The 9,872-nt window shown below is 32.3% G+C and overlaps 1 long non-coding RNA gene across 1 annotated transcript; it reads right to left on the bottom strand.

Annotated features, from left to right (window-relative positions):
* Nucleotides 1-2,197: 2,197 nt before the first annotated feature.
* On the bottom strand, nucleotides 2,198-6,315 carry LOC149572759 (uncharacterized). Its single transcript, XR_016359967.1, has 2 exons — nucleotides 5,807-6,315; nucleotides 2,198-2,466 (listed from the first exon to the last, which is right to left on the bottom strand). It is a non-coding gene; the product is annotated as an uncharacterized LOC149572759 (long non-coding RNA).
* Between the last annotated feature and the right edge of the window lie 3,557 nt (nucleotides 6,316-9,872).

Consider the following 9,872-nt stretch of genomic DNA (forward strand, 5'->3'; position numbering starts at 1 on the left):
CTTTCACATGGACTTAATGATGCTTCAATTAGGGGTAAGCCTCTTAACATTTCCTTTCTTTGCAATAACGATAATCCTTTGAAATTTAGATGTCCATACCTCAAGTGCCATATTCATGCCTGACCTTGACTTTTTGCCTTGAAACTTGCTACAATTTCATCAATCATATTACTCTTCATCTGAAGTGGAAACATTATGTTGTTTTTCATTTCTACTATTGTAATCACCAAATTACTAGGAGGCATATCAAATATAGTGCACACATTTTTCTCAAAAATAACTCTATAACCTTTTTGACTAAGTTGCCCCACACTTATAAGATTATGTTTCAAACCAAGTACAAAGTATACATCAGAAATAGATTTCTTGCCATGCTTTGTTATGACATTGATTGTACCTTTTCCACTTACTTCCACTATCTTATTGTTTCCCAACATCACTTCTGATTTAATCGATCTATCCAAGCTTTCAAAATAATCTTTGTTTCCTGTCATATGATTGCTGCAACCATTCTCTTGGGCTACATTGCAAGTAATGAACAAAGTCTCCAAACTACTCTCAGCAAAATTTGCATTTCGCTTACTCATACGAATTTGTTTCTTTTTACACTCATTTACAAAATGTCCAAACTTTTTGTAGTAATAACATTGAACATTTGTTTTATCATTACTCTGTGATGTGGTTGTTATTGCATCCCCTTGAGTTGGAGTATTGATTTCTCCTTCCTCCTCAATCTAGACTCTTTCCTTCTTCCTTTTGAAAATTATATCTATCTCTTCCTCTTCCTTTGCCTCTACCAAATGTCATTTGTGTTTTAAATGCATTCTCTAATGAATTACCATTACTCTTGTTCAACCTATCTTCATAATTATACAAGGATCCAAACACCTCATCTATGGATAATGTTGTTAAATCCTTAGATTCTTCAATTGCAACCACAATATTATCAAATCTAAGAGGCAAACTTCTTAAAATATTTTCTACAACTTTCTTATTAGTAAGCTCATCACCATTCATCCTTACTTAATTAACCACATTCATAACATGATTTGAAAATTGCTCTACAGAGTCAGGATCCTTCATTTGTAAATTCTCAAATTATCTTCTAAGTGCTTGCAATTTAATAATCTTTACCTTACTTGTACCTTGATATATGTAGTCTCAAGAATGTCCCAAGCTTGCTTGGTTGTAACAGCTGGCTTAATTTTTTCAAGAACCGAGTCATCCAAAGCTTGTCCAATAATTTACAAAGCTTTTTTACTCTTCTGCCTATTTTCATTAAGTTTTTTTTTTTTGTTTATCATTTGAAGTATAAATATACGCTTCATTCTAAAAGCCCAATCATCATAATTATTTCCAAATCTGCGTTGGTAATGCATCTTCTCTCAGGAAAACATTATTTTTGAATCAGTCCAACTTATCTATAATTTACTTAGATAACTGAACTATAACAGAATTAAGAGATCCGTACACGAACACCGTAATCTATTAATGAGCATACTGTTGAGATCTACGAGTACCGTGTTAAGAGCCACTGTTCATATGTTTGATAGGTTAAGAATAAGCTGAATAAGATGGTCGATATGATCACACACATTTGATGCACATAGATGATGTTCGTTTTGTTGCCACACTTATATTGCATACATTTTTTGATGGATTTGTTTTAGCAGCCTATCTAAAAGTGAAGGGTATTGTGGATCTCTGTAAAGATATTTCTGATATTTCTTTCTTTAAGCTTTATCATCTACTATTTCCACATTTGTGCCTGTTAAGTTGAGAAAAACCATGAATGTTCTCTCCCTTTCATCATTTTATGTCAGATAGTCTCCCTTTATAATGAAGTCAGTGTGTTGGATAAATTTTTTGATGTAATTGGTACGCCTCACATAAACTGAAAAGGGCTAATATCTCGTGAAATGCTTTTATACTTTATATAAAACTGCGTTCATATATGAAATTTTCATGTTGACAACTCAAATTTTATTGTTATATTATTTATAATTTAGTTTTTTTAAGAATTTGTGATTTCCGTTTTTTCAAATATAGATTATTTTAACAATTTGATAGGAAACACGACTTCAGCTTCATCACCATTTATTGTTTTTCCGAAGAGAAACATATCATCTGTCACTCATCATCTGCAATTAAATATTTATATAAATGAGGTTGACTGAAACCGACATCGATTGATATATTGCATTAAAATTTTCTGTCATATTATAAAAAATTCAACTCTCGTGCGTAGAAGCTATTTATCAGTTATCTTTAACAAAATCAACGTAGTCACAAAATATAATTTTCAAGGACAAACGAGAGTGGCTTGACCTGCACACAGACTTAACTACAAATATTAATACATCACCGTGTTGGCGTTTCTAGGCCGACAATCCATTCACCATTCTGATTTACCTTAGCCATCACTATGGTTTAACAAATTGCTTTGTTTACGTCAATGGAACATCCCTGCATAAATCAAATAGACAACAATATATAAAGAATTCTAGTTTAGAAATTGTAAGTGAATAAATTTGTCGATAAAAATACAGAGATAACGATTGTAGAATTGGATTTTGAAATTTATTTTCAGGTATATTATTTGTTACTTTGTAAGATAATATTTTATATTTTTCAGATTGAATCAAATTATAATATTGTTATTATTATTATCTGTGTAGTTTTTAGTGCATTTTGTATTCATCAGATTTCGGTGATGATTACACAGGTGAAACATTTAGCATTCATTGCATCATATATCTATATGATGTTCACAAAGAAAAAAGCATTGGGTCTAAATGTACTAAATAAGATAAACCTTGGGATAGGTGACTTCATGAGCTTCAAAATAAGCTAAAGGGCTCTATAACAAAATATTCATAGTGCACAGTACATGCTAAAGGTTTCTCAAAGAGGTAGCAAGCCGAGTGGGCTTAGACTTGGAAGAAATTTCAAAGTTAAACAAGCTTGAGTTTGAGTAGTACTAAAATGGGTGACCTCTTGGGAATGCCCAATGCTTTGCCTGTGAGTATCACATAGATGCAATGAGTGCAAAGTGTACAATTCATTGTCATGAGAGATGAGCCCCTCGAAACTAAAACTCATGAAATATGGGTAAGTGACTTTAATTCAAATACTACAAAGTTGATTTCTAAAACTAATATTATAATAAGAAAATACTTATTAAAAAAAATCTGTATAAATTGTAATATTTCTAACTTTCGAGATGCAGATTTCAGTTCTTGTTAATGGAAGCAACCTATAGCTTCTAGCTCAAATTTGTTGATAAAAAATTTACTCTACTAACAAGCAAAGCCTAAGCCTGTCATCCAAAACTTTTATCTATTGGCAAACCCTTTTAAGAGTTATCAAACTAATGATCTTCTTATGTCAAACCCTTAGATCTTAATCAATAAAACGTCAATGTTAATGTGAGGTAAGATGATAGATCAAAATGATAATCCATTATGTAATATCACTTATCTAATATAAGAATTAGAATCTATATTTTGATTTGATATTATAGTACATAAATTAACATACCTTCAAAGAGGCAAAATAAGAAGCCATAAGATAGGAGTAAGCTTGGATATCAATTTCTATACTTACAAATGTAATCCAGAAAAAATAACAGATCATATCTACTACCTTTGAGATTGTAAAAATACAATTATTAAAAAAAAAAAAATTAAAATTTTATCATTAAAAAATTAACATATAACTTTTAATTTTAATACTATTCATTCAATATTATATTTATATAAAATAAAGAAAATTAAAATTTTAGAATCTTCAATAAATCTCCTTACTTATCTTTATACAACTTGAAATGTGTCAGCATATTTATTCAAACTTACCTCTACAATAGAGAGTATATCTCAATGTAACACTTGTACTATCTGCCACAAGATGGCGACAAAGTGAGGGAAGAGGCAGAGAGGGGTGTTGTTAAGTATACAAATAGAACTTGAAATGCTTGATATGAAATGATGTTTAAATAGAACATATCAAATTAAAATACTTGAACATAGCAAAATTGCAACATGAACTAGAACCATTGAATATGCAACATAGTAACATTCAAATCAAAATTCAAATAGAAATCCAAGTCCCCATTCCAGCAGTAGCATGGTTGGCAGCATGGTTGTGGAATGGGGGAGGTGGGGGTACATGGGCAAGTGAGTACCCGGTGGGTACTCGAAGATTTGGGAGGGGGTGTGATTCTCCTGTGTAACACTGGTATATCTGTTCAACATTTTTCTTTAGTATCCAAATTTGATCAAATAAAATAGAATCTAAACATGTATAAGCAATTTTAAATAATTAAAATTTTTGCTTTTCAATAAATTTCTTATCTAAACAATGAACCAGTGACTGTCCATCTATTCAAAACTTAATTTATAAACTGAAGTTTTAGTATGATTTAAGTTCTAGTTTGTTGGATAAACACTTCCACCAAAAAATAGCTATCAAAAGACTTACTCGGACTTATCCAAACTAAACTTGGAAAAAAAACTATGAACATTATGATATTTCTTCAACTAATAATATTTTGATAGATTATAACAGTTGAATTGAAAATTGTATAAATTTAAACTTCAATATTTTTCTAATATTTACAAACTATATTATAAATTTTAAAAAATAATTACATCTTAAAATCATTTCATGACTCATTACAATTTTAAAAGCTTTTATAAATCCTGTATAAATCTATACTAACTTATATAGAGAGAGAGAAAATTCACCTGTACCCAAACAGCTTCTATACAACCACAGAAAGAAACTGCTAATTGCCCTCCCATCAAAATGAAACCTTTCACCTTCCTTTTTTGATTTTCAAAGATTAAAACAGACTTTAATTCAAATCATGGCTTACCAGGAGTTGTTACATTGCCCTCTCAACGAAATTAAAAACCACAACTCAAAATAATAACGCCATATGACACGGCAAAGAGAAAAGGATTAACAACACTTGATATCATAGTGGAAGGCCCAAAACCGATTTTTTCCTTCGCTCAAAACAGGAGAAAAGTACAATAGTTAACCGGTAAAAGACGGAGTCTTAATGTTCTAATAATGAGCTCAAGCTAACCAGAAAATTTCAGAAAAATATTTCCTATATCATGGAGATCTGAAGCCAATTTCATAAAAATTGAGAGTCGTATTTATTTATTCTATTTTATTGCAGAAATTCTTTGTACAAGTACAAAAGCACACTATGAATGAACAGCACCAACACTATTTGACAATTGATCTGGAACTTTTGAAGCGCTCGCAATCCAATTATTAAGTACGGAAAGGGCTAACTTCGATCGATGGACCAAAATTACATAATTAATTTAAAGACAGATGCCATGTGCAATGGATCAATAAATTATAAAAGCTCAGCCAGATTGTTATACTCAATTTAAAGGACAAAGATGCCATTTAAAACAAAAGTTACGGCTGAACCAAATTATTACACATACATAAAAGAAAAATAGTGTACAACGTACAAATTTTAGTGATTAATCATTAAAAGAGAAGTTCAGTGAACTGAATTTACTCAATAAAAAAAAAGCCGAAACAACAACAGTGAACACTCGGACTGTAAATTTCCTCAAACAGCAAACAAAATGACACAAAATACAAAGCAGGCAAAATCAAAAGAAATAAAAACAAAAACATTTAACCAGTTTATTTATCCCTGAAGTGCAACTGCTTGGCTGGTACAAAGCAACTTGAATCCCTCCCGTGGCCAGTAAGCACGATAAATATGTACCTACTCGTGAAAAGCACAGACAGAATAAACTCCAAAATAACTTACCTATAAGAAGAAACGAAGCTCAACCAAAATCCGAGCGGATCTGAATCTACGAATAGCAGATCTCCAACCTTTCAGCAGTCAAGAAAGCTGTTAAAGCCTGGTAGAGGATTAGGTTTGGCAGGCACAAAGAAAACCCCCAAAATCGAGCTTTGCCCTCCCGAATGTAAATGTACTGACACTGTAATCATGTGGAGCATAAAGACCTCAAGTAGATCTATGTGTGACGAAAGCATAGGGAATGGGAGGCGTAGGAAAGACTAAGCCGTATAATAATGGCAGTTAGTCTTTCCCACCGTCCCACTCCTCAAGCCTTCCCACTTCTGCACCTCCATTGCAACATTTCCTGCAACCGCGCAGTCAAAATGCACAGCGCTGGAATGACATTACTGTAAATACTCCAGATTTTGTTTTTCCCAAACCTAACCCTAACTTTGAAGATCGCATCTTTACGCTTCTGACCCTTTTGTAGACCTGTTGTTTCTTGCCCACACAAAGTTCTTCTTTTTATTTTTCTTTTTATTTTTCTTTTAACACTTGAAGGGAGGCTTGACTGGTATATGCGGGTCATTGATTCCAATCCACGTGTGCCGTGTACATTGGAAGAACTGTTTACGATTACTTTCTTCAATCATGACAATTTCCATTAGCCCTACCTGCCAACTTTTGTTTCGTTTCATTATTATTTTTTTGTTTTTCTACAGTTGTAAAGCCTCCACGTGGCGAATGGTATTCAAATTGGACTACAAAGTCATGCTTGTTTCCTAGTTCAATTTGATAACTTTTATGTAGGAATATCTTCATCTGTTCCTTGGCATAAATTAAGGTAGGTAGCAGTGAACTATTCAATGTGTTTTCTTTATTAAAGAGATTACATATTAGTAATGGCATCTTAGTGTGTAATGGCTATGAGTATTATCCTTTTTTATGTCTCTTCTTCTCATCCTTTCTATATATTTTTATTTCTATTGATCTTTTTTTTTTTCCTATAAGTACAAGTTAAACCAAAGTACAAGAGTAACAACCACACGATAGTTTATGAGTATCAAAGTAAACACATGACTACGGAAATAGTATCAAAGCTCTAGGCCAGACCAAACCATAACATTTTAAACTCTCTATTGATCTATTTGAATTTCTCTGTCTATTTTTCTCTCATCCTTTCGCTCTATATTCATCTCTATTTCTATCTTATTTTCCCTCCTCCATTTCCCTCCATATCAATCCACATCTCCATAACTCTCTCTATCTCATTACTCTCTCAATCACTCTTATTCTTCCCTTTGCACTTCTCCCTCCTCCTATTCTTATCTCTCTCTATCTCTCCCCCCTCTCTCTACCCATCTCAGTATATCCTTCTCTCTATCCTTTTATCTCTCTCTCCCCCTCTATATATCTCCACCTCTTCATCTCTAAATAAACATTTTAGAAAGACACTTGGGCCAAATGATAGTAAGTGCATAAACAATGTTCTCCAAATTGTGGGATGTCTCGACAAGATAATGCTTAGAAGTCAGACTAGGATCATTGAGCAAATGTGGCATCACAAAAATCTTAAGCTTTACTAATCTCATCCATTATTGGCTTAAAAAAGCATTATGACTTAGTTGTAATTTGATAGTAATTTGGCTGCTCCACTCTACCAACGAGGACAAACATCATTGTGCAAGTCTGTCGAGAGAGGGTTCATTTTCTTCTGACACAAGAAATGTCGTTTGCTGTTAAAGATGGAGAGAAAGCATTTAAAAAAATTTAAACCTTTTAAAGTTGCATTATATATTAATGTATAATTATTTTTTTTCTTTTTTATTAATAATAAAATAATTTATTATCATTGATATATATACTGTAATTTTAAATTAAAAAAATAATTTAATAGAAATTTTGTAATTTTAACTTTTTTATATTTCAATTGTATTTTTTATGTAATTAGAGGGAATATAATAGTTTATTTTCTTTATGCATCATAAAAGTATTATGTTTTAAAAATAATTTATTTCCATTTCTATTATTAAATTTTTCATATGATTAAGTTATTTTAGTTTTAAAATACAAAATAATATCAAGTTTTAAGAAATATAATTGTTTTTATCTATATATTTAAATTATTTTTTCTATTAACTATAGAGAGATCAAAAAAAAAACCATAAACATGGAGTTCACCAAGAGGCACAACCTCAAACCGAGTTCAAAGTAGCATAATTACAAATCAAAATATAAACATATGTAACCAGATATAAACATAATTATAAAAGATAAGAAAAGAAGCACTAGTAGAGAACATCAGGAGGAATATCCATCCACACAGTCCATCTAAGGGGACCTTCCTTCCAAACAATATTTTTCTACTCCTGAGCCTAGGTAAGCATAAACAAGTCCTCTTTCCTAGCATTCACATTCTTCCTGATTTCTTTGTTTACCCTCATCCAAGTATGCTCAAAGACTCAGAGATCATCAAGAGTTCTCCTCCATTGATATCCATACTTTAACTCATAGAAGAAGAACATAGCATGCCCATGTTTTAGGAGTCTTCTCAAATTCTCCTCCTCAATCATCAGGGTAGTTTGGATCTGCAAAAAAAAATTAAAAATAGGTAGTTTTCGAAAAAAAACTCAACAAGAACCCTTGGCTTACCTTGAAATCTTTCCTCATTCTTGCATTTCCAGATCTTCCAAAGAATGTTAGAGGATAATATATTCCAGAAAAAATTAGCATCTTTACTAAGACCATCAAAACATGACTAGTAACAATCTCAAGAATTTAACATTGATATGATAAAATATACCAAACAAATTCCAGATTTCCTTAGCAAATAAACAATCAAACAAAATGTGTTTACCAGTTTCAGGCAACTTGCATATACTATAGAGATCAGCATTCCCATTCATAATGGGCAATCTATCAAGTAAGATTAGCCACTTAAAGCATCTTAATTTAGGCTCCATAGGACTTTTCCAGAGAATATCAAAGAATTTATTCCAACATTTAGTATCAAAACAACAATACCAAATCTTGTTAACATGCTTAACAATATTTTCATTATGGTCAATGATCCTGTAGATATTTTTGGCTTTAAGATTAGCCATAATGACTCTATCTGGACACTTACTTTTTAAGTGGTTGTGGGAGTCCACCTGACACAAGGAGGGAAGGTCTTTAGAAGCTTGCACAATCAAATTGTAGGGTTTCTTATGAGAGGCAGGAATGTTAAATTTAACCTTGAGATCATCCCAAGGTAAGAGCTTGTATTGATCAAATAAATCAACTAATTGAGTAATGCCTCTTTTAGCCCAATTCCTAGCAAAGCATCCTTGGGACAGGGCTAGGGGCTTATCATTCGCCTTTAAATTCCACCAAATGGATCTTTCACCATGGAGATATTTGTCATTATAGAACTCCTTATTGGTGATAAAATTTTGGACGTATTCCCAAGCTCACCAAATAGATTTAAACATAGCAAAACCTTGAACAGTAACTGAAAATTGCCCAACAACAAGGTCACAAAAAGGAAGATTCTTCCAAGTCTTGGCTTTCTTTGGGAAACCTCTTTCTATATTATGTCTGATCAGCACTTTCCAGGGAGTGTCACCCTCTAGAGAGTAAAAGATCCATTTGGCAGAGATGGAAATACCTTGTAACTTGAGGTCCTTAAGCCCTAACCCCCCAAGAACCTTGTCAGTATGACACCAATCTCACTTGATAGCAAGAATTTTCTTATTGCCCTTTCCATCAGACCAAAGGAAGTGTCTAATGGCCTTCTGAATTCTAGTAATATGATAATTATTGAACATCCAAGTAGAAGAATAATAAATGCTATAAGAAGCCAATAACTTTTGACAAACTTGGATCCTACCAGCAAGAGAAAGTGACATGTTATGCCATTTATTAATTTTGTTATTAATCTTGGTCTTAATCCAGGACCACATTTCCTTAAGAGAGGGGTCAATGGAGAAAGGGATGCCAAGGTATTTGACAATGTTGTTAGGTCCTCCCCATTGGAAACCATATTAAGAGAACTAATTAGGAGGTTGCTCATCCCATCCAAGATAGATGAATTTGGCTTTGGAGA

The sequence above is a fragment of the Cupressus sempervirens genome, chromosome 2 (assembly GCF_028749045.1).
Source record: "Cupressus sempervirens isolate cs-2001-9-10 chromosome 2, ASM2874904v1, whole genome shotgun sequence".
NCBI classification, from domain to species: Eukaryota; Viridiplantae; Streptophyta; class Pinopsida; order Cupressales; family Cupressaceae; genus Cupressus; species Cupressus sempervirens.